This window comes from Mirounga leonina, unplaced genomic scaffold, assembly GCF_011800145.1.
Source record: "Mirounga leonina isolate KUSES-001 unplaced genomic scaffold, KU_Mleo_1.0 Mir_166, whole genome shotgun sequence".
Classification (NCBI taxonomy): Eukaryota; Metazoa; Chordata; class Mammalia; order Carnivora; family Phocidae; genus Mirounga; species Mirounga leonina.
The window spans coordinates 584745-605446 of record NW_023270418.1 but is presented as its reverse complement, the minus strand read 5'-3'; the positions used below and the strand labels follow the sequence as shown (position 1 = coordinate 605446).

At 40.1% G+C, this 20702-nt stretch overlaps 1 long non-coding RNA gene across 1 annotated transcript in view; it reads right to left on the bottom strand.

Annotated features, from left to right (window-relative positions):
- The window catches only part of LOC118015684, a 34000-nt gene extending 31844 nt beyond the window's left edge, over nt 1-2156 (bottom strand). Inside the window, exon 1 of the long non-coding RNA XR_004680681.1 lies at nt 2059-2156. This is a non-coding gene — a long non-coding RNA (uncharacterized LOC118015684). The remainder of the gene's footprint in view (nt 1-2058) is intronic.
- Nucleotides 2157-20702: the final 18546 nt, after the last annotated feature.

Sequence of the window (20702 nt, the reverse complement as noted above, 5' to 3'; positions counted from 1 at the left end):
TATGAGCTATTTCTTCCAAAGTACCTCTGCCTTTGCTTTTATCCTCCATTCACTTGGAGGTCATGTGAATGGCTCCTGATATAAGAAATGGCTCCTGCCTTTAAGGTGCTTATAGTTGAGGAGGACAGTATGTATGCATGCATAAATGAAAGCATTTCCATCCAGTAAAGAGATGGTAACTTGCCAAATGGTAAATACCGGCAAAAGATACAGTTCAGTGGAGGCCACTAGATTCAACTACACACAGACAACTGAGAGAAACCAACCCAGTCATGGTAGCTCTGAGGCAATGAAGCTCCTTGCATCCCCTCTTCCACCCCTAAAGCTGAGCCAGAGAGATCGGAGGCCAAGATTTGGTTCTGCCCCCTATCAATTCACATGAAGAAGTACCTTCCCAGCACTGAGGTTTGGGGAAATCAGATGCACAGAAAGAACAAGCTATGTTCGACTTCAAGACAGCTCTGGGGATCATCCCACTCAGTTCTTCCACTTGGACAGATTCATAAGGTTGCCCCCAAAATCCCCACTTTCTGGTGTTCATGCCCTTGTGCGATCCCCTCCCCTTGAGTGTGGATGGGACCTATGTCTTCCTTCTAACTAATAGGCTACAGTAAAGGGATTGGTGTTTGTGTGATTATGTGTCCACGGTTATGTACTTACATCACATAAGATTGTAGTGTAACCTAGTTAGGGGAACCCAACACAGCAAGGGACTGTGGTCAGTGTTCTTGGAGCTGAGGGGAGCCTGCAGCTAAAACTAACAAGAAACTGAAATCCTCAGTCCTACCTAGAACCACAAGGAACTGAATTCTGCCGACAACCTGAGTGAGCTTGCACATGGATCTTTCCCCAGTCAGGCCTCAGATGAGCAACTCTAAATGACACCTTGATCACAGCCCTAAGAGACCTCAAGCAGAGAACCCAACTAAGCTGCTCCTAAGCTCCTGACCCATAGGAACTGTGAGATGGTAAATCTGTGTTGTTTTAAGCTGCCTTTTGTGCGGGGTGCCTGGGTGGCTCAGTCATTAAGCATCTGCCTTTGGCGCAGGTCATGATCCCAGGGTCCTGGGATCGAGCCCCACATCTGGCTCCCTGCTCGCCGGGAAGCCTGCTTCTCCCTCCTCCACTTCCCCTGCTTGTGTTCCCTCTCTGGCTGTCTCATTCTCTGTCAAATAAATAAATAAAATCTTAAAAAAAAAAAAAAGATGCCTTTGTGGCAACATGTTATACAGCAATAGATAAGCAATACAACCACTATTACACAGGGATGAAGTCATCAGAAGTTGGACAACTAATAAACCACTTGTTCTCCTAATTGTCTTCTTCCAGTTTGTCTTATTACTGTTCATTGGTTTTATAGACATTCATAGAAGCAAAGAGCACAGGGACATGGTAACCTGAAAGGCTTTCATGGGAGAAGCACTGTCTGTTCATCTTAAAGCGGGAATCAACTTTCAAGATGCCAAGTAACACCACAGTAGTGGTCAATTACCTGCCCAGCTTGCAATTTCTTTTCCTCAGCTGCCTCCTCATTTCCTCTTGAGGAATTACTCAGTGGAGCCCACTGGCTGTAACTGGGGGCCCCGCCCATATCTAGCAAGAGTGAGCATGTCACCCAGCCTCAGCCAACCTCCCTGGGATTTGATGTTCCATTTCACCCTAGCAGGGACCTCTCTCCCCATGCCGTTCTGGCTGCAAGTCTATTGCTTGGGCTCCTGTGTCCCAGCTTCTGGAAAGGTCATGGTACCCGCTCCTGTTGGAGCCTGATTTTCAGCCATCCACTGATTCTGCGGGCCTTTGGTGTCCTTCCAATAAGTTTCCTTGGCTTAAAGTTGCCAATCATTTCCACACCTGGTAACTAAAGGGCTCTTACCAAATCACAGAGGGAACCCAAGAGCCAAGGCTTCCCAGTTCTCAGACCAGACAGTTCCCTGTTCGCTGGGCCTGGCGGAATGCAGCTGAATGCAGCCGAGGAGTGAATAGATAAGATGCTTATCTCACCCAAAATTTGAGCAACTCACCTATGTTCAAGTGAATGCCAAGTGCCATTTAAAATACCTGAAAGGGAACAAGTTGAAAGAAGAGATGAAAGGAATCCAGGAAACTGATGGCTTTGAAACAACTTCCCTCAGCCCTGTCCTCTTCAAGCGATTAGTGCTCCTGCAGATAAAGGATAAAGAGATTTTCAGAACTTAAGCAGATAAGCTGTCTGAGCAATCCTATTAATTATACAGAGCAGTGTGGGTTGACTGCAGATTCCCTACAATGTGTATCACCGACTGGTAGTTTTCAAATCTTGAGGGCCTAAAATAAGAGGTAAGTTGGAAGGAAATGTGTCATCATTTTAGGTTAAAAAAACTATCAGTATTTAAATCAATGTTTAAAGAAGTGATTTTACATCTCAGTGGCCTATTTGAGTACATTCAGGTCAATTATTTGCTCCATCAGATCAGTAACTAAATGAGGACCTGTCATAATGGCCAACAATTTGTAGGAAAATACAGGTAGGTCATATATTATCAGTGTCCTCTGACAGTCAAAGTAATTAACTGCATTTCTGAAAGGCTACAAGAGAATCTTCCATAGTCCATGAGTTAGGCTCAGAGTCTGATTTGCCCTGTATAAACCGAATTCTATTTAAAAAAGTATTTTTCCCAGTTTTTACCATTTGCCTAGCACTGTGTTATGCAAAACAATGCCTATTATCCTACTTTGGATAAGAAAAGATCCTCTGTGTGTGAATCGTCTATAAGTTTATCCTGAATGAAACTTCTAGTTACTATTGACTAAAATCTTTTTAAAATGATAATATAGCTCCCTAGATTCCTAAGTAGAGTACTTGGAAATAAACTTTTTCTTCATGTTTCAGAAACTCATGAGCACTATTGTTTTGTTAAATTCAAAGTCAACCAACAATGTAGACCATCTATGATAGAGTAATATCCTTGGCGGCTGGCTATTTGACATGTAGGTAGATCTATATGCTCCTAAAATAAATGGCTCCAGGGTATTATGCCTTTCGAGCTCTATTGTTATGGTTCTCTGCCTCCAACTTTGATTTTAGCTTTTCCTTGCCTCTTCCCTCTACCCTCACGATAAATCTCTTTTCTAACCCAGAGAAACTAGAAGATTCCAGGGGAACTGAAGTCACCACACTCACTTTTATAAACAATTCCAAGTTGATAGATTTCTAACTACTTAAGGAATGCTCTATCTTTCTCCTGGGGGAAGAAGGCCATGAGCTTCTCCTCAGGTGTCCCGTCCGCCTTGCCAATCCATTGTCTTTCTCACTGTCCACACAGATCCAAATTTGTTGATACTGAGAATCTGGGACCATGATGGAATGCCAGGAATGTTGAATAGAAATTATATACCTATATTCATTATCAAAATCTAGCACTTAGACAATAAGGGCATTTCTGCATGAAGATATTCTTAAGAAATAGGACATGTCCCAGATGCACAAGGGGAAAGAGTGGGACTCAAGAGTTAAAAGGAATCATTTTTATTGAGTATCTACTATCATACCTACTTCAGAACAATATTGTCAGGTGGTTACTATTGGCCCCATTTTACGAATGAGGAAGCTAATTGCAGAAAGCAGGAAGAACGCATCCCAGTCACAGCCTAAGGGTGCAGAGCCAGCATGGATGAGCAGATCTGCCTGGCAACAGCACTGCACTGATTCCAGAATACCGCACTCCTGAGTGCCACCATACTAAAGCTGTCACACATTTCCAGACTCTGGTAAGACGGGCTGATTCCAGATTATTCACTGGCAAATGAGAACAGAGCTTCAGGAGCATTACTCCTGAGGCGTCTCTATTTTTCAGGCTTCCACCTGTAATGCAGAACTCTACTGAGTTCTGTAAGCCAGAAGAACATTTCACAAAAACCCTTTCATGTTATTATGCTTGCGCTTTTGAGTTGGCCAACAGAGGAATGCTTGGTTTCTCAGGTTGAGTGGTTGGTGACTGCTGTGATTCTCCAGCTCACCCTTTCAAACGTTTACTTCCCCAGCTCCTCCTACGATTGTGCACAGTCTAGTTCCTATAAGACATCCCTTACATCATAACTCATCACGGTTCTGCTTCCCTGATTAAACCCTGACTCTGCAGGTGGCACTTTGGGGAAGAAATGGGAAGGGGGGTGTTCCAGAGGTGGCCAGGGGCTGTCTGCTTCCCAGTGCCCAGAGAATAGGATATGCTAGCAAGTGGGCACTTTACAATCTGTGGGTCATTTTGGTTGCCAATATTTTCACAGCCACAAATCTAGGAGCTAAACCATTTTTAGGTCATAGTGTCCTTTACAAATGCATTGCATGGAACTCAGCCACTGCCCAGTACAGCTGACTGACTCAGCTCAGTGATGATGCCAGGACACTCTGCATCCAAGGATTCACCTGATTGAGCTCAGTCAGACAGAAAATGCATGGCTGAGGAGCCAAAGGCCGGCTTCTAGCCCCAGCTCTGACCCCCCACACAAGACACTTCACTTCTCAGGTCTGCTTTCTTCTTTCATAGATGTGAGCTCAAGGAAATAACTTCTGAGGTCCCTTAGAAATAAATTTTCATGAAAAGCAAATTTAAACTCACCAGTGATTCCTAGCACATAAGAAACTGCACTCAACTGAAAGAATTTTGTCAAATGTATGGGAAAGGATTAATCCTAGGGAGGAAAGGAGGCTCTTAATGAATCCACTAATCCTCAGACTTCAGTATATCCCATATTCCTCCTGGCTAGCACCAAATAGAGCAGACTTCAAATTTATTGCTGCTATTATTCCAAGAAGTTGCAATTTCCACAAAACTAATTTTACAGGTTGGGAGTCCATTTGGTCTGTTGGTTTTAATATCTGCACTTTGTCTATTAGTTCTATATATATATATTTTGTCTGCTTTGTGACATTATTTGAGATGTCCTATGTCATCTGTAGCTTCAGTTAAAAACTTGAGGGAAGTGAACAGACTGGCAAATCACTTAACAAGCAGCTTCGTGAATGGAATATTCTGAATATGGAGCTTGGGTGTCTCCAGGTTGGAAAGAAACTTGGAGATCATCTCATCCAGGGGTTCCCAAACTTCCAGCGTGGACTCCCACTATGGGCCCCTAAAACGGTGCCAAGTTGGCTATATCAGAAACCCAGAAGCATCTTCTACAGATTCTTGGGCTCCTATCCTCAGAGATGAGTCTGGGGTAGGGCCCTAGAATCATTGAGTTTTTTGTAAGTTTCCTGGTTAATTCAAATTGGTTGCTAGGTTTGAGAATAACAATCTGGAAGAATCGTCATCCGGTATTTAAATTGTCACTATAGAACTTCTGGTACGAATCAAGACAGAGTAAGCCCATTACAACCTATCTCTCCCATTGATTATAAATAAAACCTCTGGACAGAATACAAAAGCAATTAGCTGAGGACTCTGAAGAGGAAACAGTAGCAAACAGATTGAGAGGGGAAGTCAAAACTTGAAGAACAACTCGTATGGCAGTGAACTTAACTTAGTTTTTCTTTCCTTCTTTATTTCTTGGCTTTAGTCAGAGGGTGGCCTGAGGCCTGGAACTGAGCCACAGTCTGACAGCAAAAAATCTTAAAGGCACCCCCTTTTCTAGCCAGAGGACCAGGAAAGGGGGCCCCTTAATCTGAAGATGGGGAGAATGCCTTTCAGTTTTTGATTTTTTATTCTTCTTTTTCCCCTCCCAGTCCTAGTCCTAAAGCGGCACTGTCATGGCAACAGCAGCTTGCGCATGGGCGCTTAAACCCTACCACAACCCTCCCTCAGTGCACAGGGATTGGAGAAAGGAGTCTCAAGGGTCCAGAGAGTATGGGATTCCGATTACTTTCTTCTCTTTTTTTCTCTTCAGGTTGCCCCAACCCACCCCAGATGCTCAGAACTGTGTCCAAGGGTATGAGCTAAAATTCTGAGAGAAATACTCACTTTCTAGCCAGAGGGCTAGGAAAAAGGACCCCTGGGAGCCAGAGAGTGTCAGGGAAACTCCAAGGATGAGAAACTTGGAGACGGAAATCCTTTAATTTTGTATACAAACTACCGTTAGTGTCTGATTCACCCCTAAGTGATGCATGCACAAAACAGACCCAAACAAGAATAAGGAAGGCTTTGAGAACCAAAAGATGATAGAAATCACTGCCCAAGTAACAGATTAAGACCTGAATGGGGTATACGTTGGGCAGACACACACAGCACAGCAGAAGCTTTGAAAACTGAACTGACATTAGAACCACCACTCTCAGAAGGCAAGACACAACTTGAGCTATGAGCCAAACCAGGTACACTGCCTGCTAAAATAAACAAACAATTAATGTAAAAATTAATGTTCTCCAGAGGATTTTAATAGAACCCAGAGTCTCACAACATAATGTTCAAAATTCTAGGATACAATCCAAAATTACTTGACTTACAAAGAAACAAAAACAAAGAAAAGAAAAAATCTGCTCAGTTTTCAAAGTAAAAGATAATTGACAGACGCCGAACCCAAGATGATCTGGGTGTTAGAATTACAAAGATTTTAAAGTGACTATTATAACCATGCTCTATGAAGTAAAGGTAGACACTCTTGAAATGAACAGAAATATAGATGCTCTGACCAGAAAAATAGAAACCATAAGTAAGAACAAAGTGGAAATTTTAGATCTTTTTTTTTTTAAGATTTTATTTATTTATTTGACAGAGAGAGAGAGAGAGAGAGAAAGCACGAGAAGGAGGAGCAGCAGAGGGAGAGGAAGAAGCAGATTCCCTGCTGAGTAGGGAGCCCAACATGGGCCTTGATCCCAGGACCCCAGTATCACGACCTGAGCCTAAGGCAGACGCATAACCAACTGAGCCACCCAGGCATCCCAGAAACTTTAGATCTTAAAAACACAGTTTCTGAAATAAAAAGAAATTCATTGGATGGGCTCAATAGCACAAACAAAAAATGAACATTCTCCAGAGATTTTAGTAATACCAAGAATCAATACAGAGTCCAGAAATAGACCCATGCAAATACAGTCAATTGTTTTGTTTTGTTTTTTGACAAAGTGCAAAGGGACTTCAATGGAAAATAGATAGTCATTTCAGCAAATAGTGCTAACACAGTTGAACATCCATACCCACACAAAAGTAAACACCAACATATACCTCACACCTTACATAAAAATAAACTCAACATGGACAGTATGCCTGAATGTAAAAAGTAAACCTATCAAACATTTAAAAGAAAACATAGGAGAAGATCTTTGTTACTTTGAGTTAGGCAAAAAGTTCTTGGATACAACCCTGAAAGCATGATTCATGAAAGGCAAAAATTTTTTTTTACTTTTATTTATTTATATTTTTAAGTAATCTCTACACCCAACATGGGGCTCCAATTCACAAACCCAAGATCAAGAGTTGCATGCTCTACCAACTGAGTTAGCCAGGCACCCCAAAAGATAAAATTATTAAATAGGACTCCATCAAAATGAAAACTGTGTACCCATAAAGAGGCTTTAAAAATATTTTTATTTTTATTTTTTTATTTTATTTTTTTTTAAAGATTTTATTTATTTATTTATTTGAGAGAGAGAGAGAGAAACAGCATGAGAGGGGATAGGGTCAGAGGGAGAAGCAGGCCTCCTGCAGAGCAGGGAGCCCGATGTGGGACTCGATCCCAGGACTCCGGGATCATGACCTGAGCCGAAGGCAGTCGCTTAACCAACTGAGCCACCCAGGCGCCCTTAAAAATATTTTTAAAATGAAACGACCAGCTGGCAAAAATATTTGCAAATTACACATCTAACAAAGCACTGGTAGGCTGGATATGTAAAGCATTCTCAAAAATCAACAATAAAAAACAATCCAGTTCTTTTTTTAGCTTAATTTTTTAAAATTTTTATTTATTTTTTTAAGTAATCTCTACACCCAACATGGGGGTTGAACTCATGACCCTGAGATCACGAGTTGCGTGTTCCACTGACTGAGCCAGTAGGCACCCCAGAAAGATCTGATTTTTTTTTAAGTGAGCGAAAGATTTGAAAAGTCAGTTTACTATAGAAAATACATGGATGGCACACAAAAAGATTCTCAACATCATTTTTCATTGAAGAAATGCAATTTTAAACCACATTAAAATACCACTATTAGAATGACTCAAATTTTAAAAACAAAAAATTGATCATGCCAAATGCTGATGAGGGTGCAGAGCAACTGGAACTCTCATTCATTGCTGATGGGAATGCAAAATGACCCACATGCTTTGGAAGGCAAATTGATAGTTTCTTATAAAGTTAAACATGGACTTACCTTATGATTCACAAATTCCACTCTGAAGTATTTACTTCAAAAAATGAAGAGTTATGTTCATACAAAAACCTTTATATTAATGTTTGTAGCATATTTATTCCTATTCACTCAAAACTAGAAACAACCCAAATATTCTTGACATTTATCCTTTGTGGTGTTCTCTGAGCTTCCTAGATCTGTGGTTTGGTGTCTGACATTAATTTGGGGAAATTCTGTCATTATTCTTTCAAATATTTCTTCTGTTCCTTTCTCTCTTCTCCAGGTATTCTCATTATGCGTACATTACAGCTTTTGTAGTTGTCTTACAGTTCTTGGGTATTCTGTTCCACTTTTTTTCAGTTGTTTTTCTCTTTGCTTTTCAGTTTTGGAAATGTCTATTGACATGTCCTCATGCTCACTGATTTTTTCCTCAGTGTGTCCAGTCTACTAATGAATCCACCAAAGGTATTCTTTATTTCTTTATAGTACATTTGATTTCTAGCATTTCTTCTTCATTCTTTCTTAGAATTTCCATCTCTCAAAGGGAACCCTCTTACACTGTTGGTGGGAATGCAAGCTGGAGCAGCCACTCTGGAAAACAGTATGGAGGTTCCTCAAAAAGCTGAAAATAGAGCTACCCTATGACCCAGGAATCGCACTACTAGGGATTTACCACAAAGATACAAATGTAGTGATCCAAAGGGGCACCTGCACCCCAACGTTTACAGCAGCAATGTCCACATTAGCCAAACTCTGGAAAGAGCCCAGATGTCCATTGACAGATGAATGGATAAAGATGTGGCATATATATATATATATATATATATATATATATATATATATATGGAGTATATATAAAATGGAGTACTACTCAGCCAACAAAAAAATGAAATCTTGCCATTTGCAACAACATGGATGGAACTAGAGGGTATTATGTTAAGCGAAATAAGTCAGTCAGAGAAAGACAACTATCATATGATTTCACTCATATGTGGAATTTTAAGAAACACAAAACAGAGGAGCATAGGAGAAGGGAAGGAAAAATAAAACAAGATGAAATCAGAGAGGGAGACAAACCATAAGAGACTCTTAATCACAGGAAACAAACTCAGGGTTACTGGAGGGGAGGGGGATGGGGGATGGGGTAACTGGGTGATGGATATTAAGGAGAGGACGTGATGTAATGAGCACCGGATGTTACATAAGACTGAAGAATCACTGAACTCTACTCTGAAACTAATAATACTCTATATGTTAATTAATTGAATTTAAATTTAAAAAATGAAAAAAAAAAAGAATTTCCATCTCTCTGCTTACATTACCTATCTGTTCTTGCATATTGTTTACTTTTTCCATGAAAGCTCTTAGCATATTTACCATAGTTATTTTAAATTCCTGGACAGATAATTCCAACACTCTTGCCATATTTAACTCTTCAAACTCTCTTTTTTGTCTATTGATATGTCTTCTAATTTTTTGTTGAAATCTGGACATGATATACTGGGTAAAGGAAACCCAGTACTGGTTTACATGGATGTTTCTATTCCAGTAAATTGTGATTCTCTGTATCCACCTGACTGCCTCTCCAATTTTGTCATGTGATCTCGATTCTCTAATGGATCTAAGAAAAGTTGTTGATTTTCAGTTTGTTAAGCTTTTTACTTGCTGTTAGAATGAAGTGATGACTTCCAAACTCCTTACATGCTGTACTAGAAACCAGAAGTCGCTCAAATATTCTTCAACTAGTGAATGGATGGACACTATGGTAGATCTATACAATGGAATATTATTTAGCAACAAAAAAGAACAAACCATGGATGAGTCAATAACATGGATGAATCTCAAGTACACTCGGTAAAGTGAAAGAAATTTGACTCAAAAAGCAGTACACTGTGTAATTCCATTTATATGACATACTCAAATAGGGCAAAACTATGGAGATAGAGAACAGATAGGTGGCTGCCAGTAGTTAAGGTTGGAGGTGGATTTGACTATAAAGGGGAAGTACAAAAGAACTGGGTGGGAGGATGGTGGAATTCTTCTGTATCTTCATTGTGGTAGTGGTTATGTGAGTCTATGCATTTTTCAGAATTCACAAAACTACATAATAAAAAGTATATAAATTTTAAAGGATTTTTAAAAATTGCCATTACAACATTCCATCTGAGTTCCTTCCTAACTCTATTTGAAGATTTCCTGTGATGGGGAATTTACTCTTTTCAGAGACCATTGATGCTATTATTACAGAGCCTCCCAATCACTGTGCTGCGAAAGGGTCACAGGAGGCTAAGATAGTAAAAATCTCAATCCTCAGGCATGCAGGAGTCATTGGGCTACTCTTATCCACAATGGGCTGTAAAATTCTTCCATTTTCTATTATTGCCATAAAGTGGAAAAGGATGCACTATGTTATTAGATAACTCAAATTTTCTTATATGTTGAAACATTATCAGTCTATCTGCAAGGTGTCCCCTTATTGGTCCTAGTTTTTCCCTTTCTTGGGACAAACTTATTCCTTCCTTATATATATGACAATCTACCAGATATTTGAAGATTTGCTATCCATTTTCATATTCCCACCATCATCAACTCTTCTCTGAGTAAATGTGTCTGGTTCTTTGAGCTGTTCCTCAGATGGCACGTTTTTAACATTCTTTATTGTCCCCTGAAACATATCTTTATGTTCAATATTTCTTCTCAGTCTCCAGAATAGAAAATGACATTTAATTTTCAGCTTTATCATAGGATCTACAAAGAGAACACTTTTATTGAAAATGGTCCCATGATTTCTGCCTTCACATACCCAACACAGAATGTATAATGCAGTCTTTCTTTGACTGAAAATATTACAGGGTCTCATGCTTATCAAGTTCTGTGGTCTAACTGAACTGCCTCTATACCATCTGAGAGTTCTTGGAGCATTTTCAAATTCCGGTGTTTGGGGACAACCCAAAAGAAGGAATTCATAGCCTTAAAATATCACCAAACAAATCAACAATAACTACAACACAACCACCAGCACCATATCTCAGCATCTATAAAAGGATCCACATCTATAAAAAGATCCACAGTTGTCACACCATATACTTGGCCCCTTCCAGCAATATGTCATTCTGTGACTAGAGGTCCTTATTGCCCTGACCACATTCTCTCAACTACTCATGAGGCCAAGTCCTCCCATCTTCCAGGAAATAAGAGACGTTTCTTAGGTCCCAGCAAATATGAGGAGATTGTTCCTCACTTACAAGGCATCTCACCCTCTACTTTCAGGGGACAGAGACATTGCTATAACAGCATGTAGAGTCAGTAAGAAATAAATTTTATCTCCTGTGGGTTTACAGAACATTAGTTGAAATCTTTTGGTCAGTGACCTCAGATGTGACAAAAACTGGTTTAAGAAATTGGGTTGAAGTCAGCCAACCCCAAGACATCCCCTCAATGGATATTTGAGACACATATTGCAAGTTATATCTCAAATTTGACCACAAACGATTTTTTTAAATTCTATTTCTATTAATTCCTAAGTCAAGGAAATACAGGTAAAACAAAGTGTATTTCTATAGGCTAGAAGGAAGTTTCTGGTTAAGTGGTATTTCTGCTAAAACAGTTTAAAAGTAGAATTTTGTTTAAGTGTGTCTATGAAAAATGAGAATAACAGGGGCACCTGGGTGGCTCAATCGTTAAGCATCTGCCTTCAGCTCAGGTCATGATCCCAGGGTCCTGGGATCGAGTCCCACATCGGGCTCCCTGCTCTGCGGGAAGCCTGCTTCTCCCTCTCTCACTCCCCCTGCTGTGTTCTGTCTCTCGCTGTGTCTCTCTCTGTCAAATAAATAAATAAAATCTTAAAAGAGAAAAAAAAGAAAAAGAATAACAGCTCTGTGAAAGACACTGACAAGAGACGAAGAAGACAAACCACAGACTGGGAGAAAATATTTGCAAAAGACATCTGATAAAGGACTGTTATCCAAAATATACAAAGAACTCATAAAACAATAGGAAAATGAATAAATTCAATTAATATTGTTAGATGCTAAAAAGAAATGAGCTATCAAGCTATGAAAAGAAATGGAGGAAACTTGACTGCATCTTACTAAGTGAAAGAAGCTAATCATGAAAGGCTACATACTTTATGATTCTAACTATATGACTTTCAGAAAAGGCAAAACTATGAAGACAATAAAGGGGTGCCTGGGTGTCTCAGTTAAGCGTCTGACTCCTGGGATCCAGCCCTGTGTTGGGCTCTCCCTGCTCAGCAGGAAGTCTGCTTGTCCCTCTGCCCCTCCCCCTGCTCATGTTCTCTCTCTCTCAAAGAAATAAATAAAATCTTAAAAACTATGAAGACAATAAAAAAAAGATCAGTGGTTTCCAGAGGTTAGGGGACAAAGGGGGATGAATAGACAGAGCACAGAGAATTTTTAGGGCATTGAACCTATTCTGCATGATAGTTTGATGGTGGATACAGGTCATTATATATTTGTCAAAGCTCAGAGAATGTAAAACACCAACAGTGAGCCCTAATGTAAACTATGGAATCTGGATGATAACGATGTGTCAGCGTAGGTTTGATTGTAACAAAGGTACTCCTTTGGTGCAGGATACTGATATTGGGGGAGGCTGTGCATGTTTAGGGGCAGGGGACATATGGGAATTCTCTGTACCTTCTGCTCAATTTTGCTGTAAACCTAAAATTGATTTTTAAAAAATAAAGCTTATTTAAAAAAATGGGTAGAACAGCATTTCAGAATACTGAGGGACTTTCAGGTTATACAAAAGGAAATTGTCACAGCATCTAGTAGGAGACAGGGACACAGCTGTACTCTCCATCCTGAAAACTTCCAATTCTCTTTGTACCTGTGACACATTAAAGAATGCTTTCCCTAAAAACCTGAGTTTTTTTTTATCCATTCATCGACAGATGAATGGATAAAGAAGATGTGGTATATATATACAATGGAATATTATGCAGCCATCAAAAGGAATAAGATCTTGCCATTTGCAACGACGTGGATGGAACTGGAGGGTATTATGTTGAGCGAAATAAGTCAAACAGAGAAAGACATGTATCATATGACCTCACTGATATGAGGAATTCTTAATCACAGGAAACAAACTGAGGGTTGCTGGAGTGGGGGGTGGGGTGGGAGGGATGCGGTGACTGGGTGATAGACGGTGGGGAGGGTATGTGCTCTGGTAAGCGCTGTGAATTGTGCAAGACTGTTGAATCTCAGATCTGTACCTCTGAAACAAATAATGCAATATATGTTAAGAAAAAAAAAAAAAAAGAAGAAGATAGCAGGAGGGGAAGAATGAAGGGGGGAAATCGGAGGGGTAGACGAACCATGAGAGACGATGGACTCTGAAAAACAAACTGAGGGTTCTGGAGGGGAGGGGGATGGGAGGATGGGTTAGCCTGGTGATGGGTATTGAGGAGGGCACATTCTGCATGGAGCACTGGGTGTTATGCACAAACAATGAATCATGGAACACTACATCTAAAACTAATGATGTAATGTATGGGGATAATATAAGAATAAAAAAAATTAAAAAAAAATAAAAGAAAACTCAACAACCAAGTACCTTCTCCTTCCTCTGCAAACCATCTTCATGTATGACTTGACCACTTTACTCTCTCCTGCATCTTTATGAACCCAAGATTAGATCAACTCATCTTTCTGAGGTCTTTTAGCCTGATGCATGGTCTTTCAAATTTAAAGGGGCAGAACCCTGATGCTTTAGCAGTAAGGAGTTTTTTATTTGTTGTTTTTGTTTTTTGTTTTTTTTTAACATTTATTTATTTGAGAGAGAGTGTGTGAGTGGGGGAAGGGGCAAAGGGAGAGGATCTTCAAGCAGACACCCTGATGAGCATGGAGCCTAGCCTGGGGCTCGATCCCAGAACCCTGAGATCATGACCTGAGCTGAAATCAAGAGTTGGATGCTTGACCAACTGAGCCACCCAGGTGCCCATATTTTGAATTATTTCTAATATCCAAATTTTATGTAATGGGGCCACAGTCAAGTAAAAGTGTTTTTATGACAATATAGAATATCTCCTCTTTGCTAGGGGACCATCACACTCAAAGGGAAATAAAGACTTGGTTTTCCTAACTAGAAAATAAGAATCGTCAAATTTTAGAATTAGAAGATAGCTTGAAAGTCATTTTGTTCAGCATGAGCATTGTACAGATAAATCAGAAAGGGGAACTGAGCTGTCAAAAGTCACACGGCGGTCAATAGCAGGGCTGAAACTAGAAAGAAACCCACATCTATCCATTCAAACCCGCTGCTATTTCCACTTTAGGCACAGTATGAACGTTTTGGGGAAGGCAATAAAAAGCTTCCAACTATTCTAAAAATGCCTCCAGTCCTTATTTTTAAATTTTAGATGGAGTGGACATAAGTGGAAATAAGTAATTTCTTCTTGCTGAATTTGTGCTTTCTCTTCTGCTGCTTATTCCAGTCTGATAGAAATTTAGCCCTTGTGAGATCTCTCAAAACCATTCAGTTATATAAATAAATTCCACCCAAAATTTTCAAATGTCTACTAGGTGGCAACACCAAGGACACAAAAATAAATCAGACACTCTCTGTTCCCTTAAGGAGTCCACCAGCTAATGAGCCAAAAGGACATGTGAACAACCAGCCAAAGTTCCTTGCAACGAGAAGCGTGAAGTGTTTGGGGGACCCGGCACAGAAAGTGGCACATACCACTTGGAAAGGGCTGGGTGTGGAAGCCTGCACTGAAGAGACAGCATTTGGCCTGCTTATGAAAGGATAAGGAAGATTCCCCCCCAGAGGGGGAAGGTTAAGGAGGCGGAGGACATTCCAGGCAGAGGACAGAACATGAGCAAAGCAAAGAGGCATGAGAATGCTGGCTATTTTTGGAGAACAGTGATTAGATTGGAGAGGCTGGAAGATAGGAGAAAGGCAAGTGGGGTGGTGGGAGAAAAAGGTGGAAAGTTAATTGGGGCAAGATGAAGAAACTTGAATGCCGTGTCAAAATTGTTTAACATGATCTCGTAGTAATGGGACGCTAACGGCAGTCTTCAGGCTAAAGGTGCCATCATCAGATGTGGTAACGTGTGAGAGATGGAAAAGAGGTGAAGAAATCTACGTGGTTGGAGGCTCCTGAAACTAGGCAGATCATCTGAACCTGGGCAATAAGAGAAGCAGGGATAAAAAGAAGGCTGGATTCAAAGGCATTGTTTAAATATCTGTTGTTGACACAGGTGAACAGTCATAGACTCTACTCAACCCATGGAAATATCTCCTAAGAATACAATCCCATTGATCCGCTTCTGAACCTCTGTGAGTTGATTCTTGCATTTGTCAATTTGCTGGCCCTGCGATTCCCACCTCAGGAGCTTGCACTGCTCTGGCTTTGTACTCGCTAAATAACAAATGTAGGAACACCATCTACCAAACCCGAGGGACCACTGATGTAAAGCCCTGCTAATCTCTCAGGGCAGGATGAGGCTGAGTTGGTCCTTGGGTTGTGGAGGTGCTCAGACCTGTGGTGATTCTCAGGCCTTCAGTGTCCTCTCTTCCAACTACTTAGAGCCAACCAGATTAGTTAAAATTGCCCTCAGAATATTGGCTCTAGAGTAGAGAACCTGGTTCAGGTCCTGACTTTGCCTTATACTATCTGTGTGACCTAACCTCTCAAGCTGGGGTCTTCATCTGGAAAGTGGGATAATAATATCCAAATCCTCCCACTGCTTGCAAGAGACAGAAACAGAGAGAGAGAGAGGGACAGAGAGAGAGAAGAAAGAAATCACCCCCAAGAGAATGGTAGTGCTTTTACGCTGAAAAGCATTATGTAGGGAACAGTTACTACTATCATCAGCAAGTGATAAATGGCTATAAAAACAAGAAGACCAATAAAAAAAACCTGGATGATGCAAGTAAATCGAGTATTTGTTTCACTAAATCTTACTACATTTCAGTGAAGACGACAATATTTGTTTTTCTTTTTCCTCCCTTGGGAAAAAAAGAGCCCTTTTGATGAGCTCAAGTGTTGCTTTGCCCATTTCTTTGCCTTTCATGGATGGGACACATGGCCAGGAGCAGACTTTGAATGGTAGTTTAAAATTAATTCTCTCTTTGAAATAAGAGCCAATGACAAATGTCAGACCACTGGTGCATAGAAATAGTGAAAAGCCCTAGTTACTCCAAGAATGTGGCTGACATTGAATACATTATGGTCCAATTATGTTTCTTTTCAAGTAGTTTGGATGAAGCAGATGAAAGTGGAGACACCCAGGCCTGTAATTTCTTGCATATTCTCTCTTTGTGTGGCATGGTTCAGAGCAGGGGCTCCTGAAGTGGAAGGCAGGCCAGGGAACATGCGAAATAATACTGGAGTATGAGAAAAAGAATCAGAACTTTTATTACATTTATTACTATCTTTTTTAGTGTGTAGTTTGGAATATGTTTCATAAGCACATATTATTACAGTAATACAGTTGATAATTTATAAATAAATATACACATGTACACACATACACATATTTACTTATAAGTGTGTGTGCGCACGTGTGTGTGTGTTGCTCAAACTTGTTTACTGAGGGACCGAGATCAAACAAATTTGGGAACCACTATTGTAGAAGGGTTTTGGAGTTAGATCTGGGTTTAAATTTCCCTGCCACCTCAGTGATCTGTATTTCCCATGACTTACCAGCCTTCAGTTATTCAAGAGGAAAGAAGAGTAGGAAGCAGTAGATTCTAGTCCTGACATTGCCATTGACTCATTGTTGACTCAGCTGTCTAGCCTTGGAGGAGTCACTGAGCTTTCATGAGCTGCATTTACTCCATTTCTCACTCAGACAATAGGTATAATAATACCTTCTTTACAAAGTTATTGAGAGGATTAAATAGAATAATGTTTATTCTGATTTGGGGTATAAAAGTAGTGTTTTAAGGCATGTGTTTAATATTGCCCCCATTGTCCCACCTCACTCTCTTGCCTGGTCTTCTTCATGTCCTATGTTTCACAGTGGCTTACTTATTTATAGTTGTTCTGCGGGAACAGTGGGGCAGGAACAGTGGGTTCTAGTCCTAATATTACCATACAGTTACTGTTGAGTTAACATTCAGCTAGTATTGAGTGAGTGCCCTGCTATGTGTCCAGCACATGCTTACTATTATCTATTCACACAGAATCCAAAAGAAATGTGCTTCATTTTTCAGATGAAGAAACTCTAGAGCACTGCTATCCAATAGAACTTCTACAGTGATGGAAACATGCTATATCTATGCTGTCAATGTGTAGGCACTAGCCACATATGGGTATTGAGCACTTGGAATATGGATACCGTGACTGAGGAACTCAACTGCTAATTTCATTTTAAATAATTTCAATTTAGGGGCGCCTGGATGGCTCAGTCAGTTAAACGTCTGCCTTTGGCTCAGGTCATGATCCCAAGGTCCTGGGATCAAGCCCACATCCGGCTCCTTGCTCAGCAGGAGTCTGCTTCTCCCTCTCACTTTCCCCTTTTCCCATCCCCCAACCCACCAACACTCATGCTCTCTCTCTCTCAAATGAATAAATTTTTAAAAATCTTTAAAAAAAATAGTTTCAATTTAAACAGCCACATGTGACTATGGGTTACTATATTGTACAGTACAACTCTAGAGATTGCTGAACTAGCATTCAAGCATAAGGTAAAATTAGGACTGTTATGGGACAAATCGTGTCTCCAAATTCCTATGTTGAAGTCCCAACCTCCAGTACCTCAGCATGTGACTATATTCGAAGGTAGAGTTTTTAAACATAAAATGCGATTATATGAGTGAGCCCTAGTCGAATATGATTGGTGTCCTTATAAGAAGAGGAGATTGGGACACAGACACACACATGCGGGGTGACCATGGGTACATCTGGAGAAGATGACCATCTACCACCCAAAGGGAGAGATCTCAGAAGAAAGCAACCCTGCTGACACCTTGATCTTGGACTTCAAGCCTCCAGAACTGTGAAAAAATAAATTTCTGTTGTTTAAGCCACCCAGTGGCTTGTTAAAGCCACCCAGTATTTGTTAAAGCAGTTCTAGCAATCTAATACAAAGGGCTTTTCAATTATGTGATAATTTACTTCATTTACAACAGATATCCTCAAGGAATTCATCAAGAATGCATTCTAGCATACATATAATCACAGAATTAAAAATGGAAGATACAGAAAACATGCAAGAAACAATAGTTGAATGAAGAAAGCAGTAATATTTATAATTAGGTTTAACAAGTACTGATGCATAATGAACAAAACTAATTACAACCTGGAAGTAAAATCCCAAATGATTTACACACAGATTGTGGTGGCAGGTATGTAAGTACAAGGCCAACGTGAAGGGAGAGGGCGAGGTGGTGATAGTAAAGGTGTGCTGAGGTTCTTACAAGTTTCTCATCTCATGGAAAAAAAAGAATAGAGCCAGAAAAGAAGAAACATTATAAAAATAAAACATAAAATGAGGTGAAGTTGGATAAGTCCATATATATCCAAAATCCCAATAAAAGTAAATGGGCTAAAATCTCCTTTTAAAAGATGACTCAAATTAGGTAAAACTAAAAATATTGTCAGTTATTGGGCGCCTGGGTGGCTCAGTTGGTTGAGCGACTGCCTTCGGCTCAGGTCATGGTCCTGGAGTCCCGGGATCGAGTCCCGCATCGGGCTCCCTGCTCGGCAGGGGGTCTGCTTCTCCCTCTGACCCTCCTCCCTCTCATTCTCTCTCTCTCAAATAAATAAATAAAATCTTTAAAAAAAATAATAAAAAAAATAAATAAATAAATAAATAAAAATATTGTCAGTTATTAACTCTGGGAAAAAGAGTAGGCTTGTGGGAGGGCACTTCTACATTTTACCTTAAATTCATCCTTCTTGTTTAGCCTTTCACAATAAGCATGCATTCCTATGTTATTTATGTAATTTAAAAATATACATTAGACTCAACCCCAGATTTTCCGGCTCTGGAAATAATTTGACTATATATATTGCATTTCCCCTTGAACAAGTCAGATCCCTTCTTTGGACCTTAATATCTGTATTTATAAAATGAAAGTGGTGGGCCACACTTGAGACTTTTAAATTTTGCCCAAAGAAGTATTTTATTTGTATTTATTTATTTATTTTAGATTTTATTTTTAAGTAATCTCTACACCCAACGTGGGGCTCAATCTCACAACCCCAAGATCAAGAGTCTCATGCTCTACTCACTAAGCCAACTAGGCATCCCCCAGAAAGTATTTTGTTTTATTTTATTTTATTTATTTTTTAAAGGTTTATTTATTCACTTTAGAGAGAGAAAGAGACAGAGTGAGCAGAGGAAAGGGCAGAGGGAGAGGGAAACAAGCAGACTACCCGCTAAACAGGGAGCCCGTTGTGGGGTTCAATCCCAGGACCCTAAGATCATGACCTGAGCCTAAATCAAGAGGCATTTGTCCAACTGACTGAGCCACCCAGGTGCCCCACCAAAGAAGTATTTTAGAAGCTACCTTAGGGGATTCAGGAAAAGGTTATGTGAGTAGGATTCTAAGACCACCTACTTATTTCAAGCAATGAATTTCCTCTTTTATCTGCTTTATATATTGATGTTCCATTTAAGATTATCTATAGAAAAAAGTATTATTATTCTAAAAAAAAAAAAAAACCCACAAATGTTTGCAAGCTGCTATCTTAGAAGACTTCTAAAGTCCCTTCTAACTTTAACATTCTAGAGTACTTGCCCTTTCCCCATTTCTGTGATGAATACTTTTGCATGTAAATGTAGATCAAGGACATTTCACATGAGGTTGTGCTGTGTCCATATTTATGAAATTACCCCAACCTTCTTTACGGTGAAGTATTCAATCACTCAACCAACTGCTTTGTGGGCATGTAACTGAAGGGCTAATATGGCTGCTCTGAAGGGCTGGATTTCATACACCTCTTAGTTGGGTACTACCTACACCTAACCTCAACATCCAGGTTAATGCTGGTATAAAGTGCCTTTGGCCTGAGAGATGGATGACCTGAATTTCAATCTGGAACCTGCCAATCTGCCTGGAACCTGGCCTGAGCAAGTTAGGTGCCTCAGTTTCCTCAGTGACAACATAAAGAAGTAGTCCATTAAAATCTGAACTTCTTGTCACCTATCAAATTCTATAATTCATGTGTGTCCTTGATGCTTGATCAAAGCCAAAAATATGTACGTATCAGGCAAAGAGAAATTAGGCCTCCAAAGAAAACGTGGTTTCATAGAAGCTTATCAAGATTTGTCATAAATATGACACACTGCCATGTTAAATTCTTAAGTAGAAAAAGATGATGAACATAGCAATTCAAAACTTCTGATGGGGCGCCTGGGTGGCTCAGTTGGTTAGGCGTCTGCCTTTCGGCTCGGGTCATGATCCCAGAGTCCTGGGATCAAGTCCCGCATCGGGCTCCCTGCTCAGTGGGAGGCCTGCTTCTCC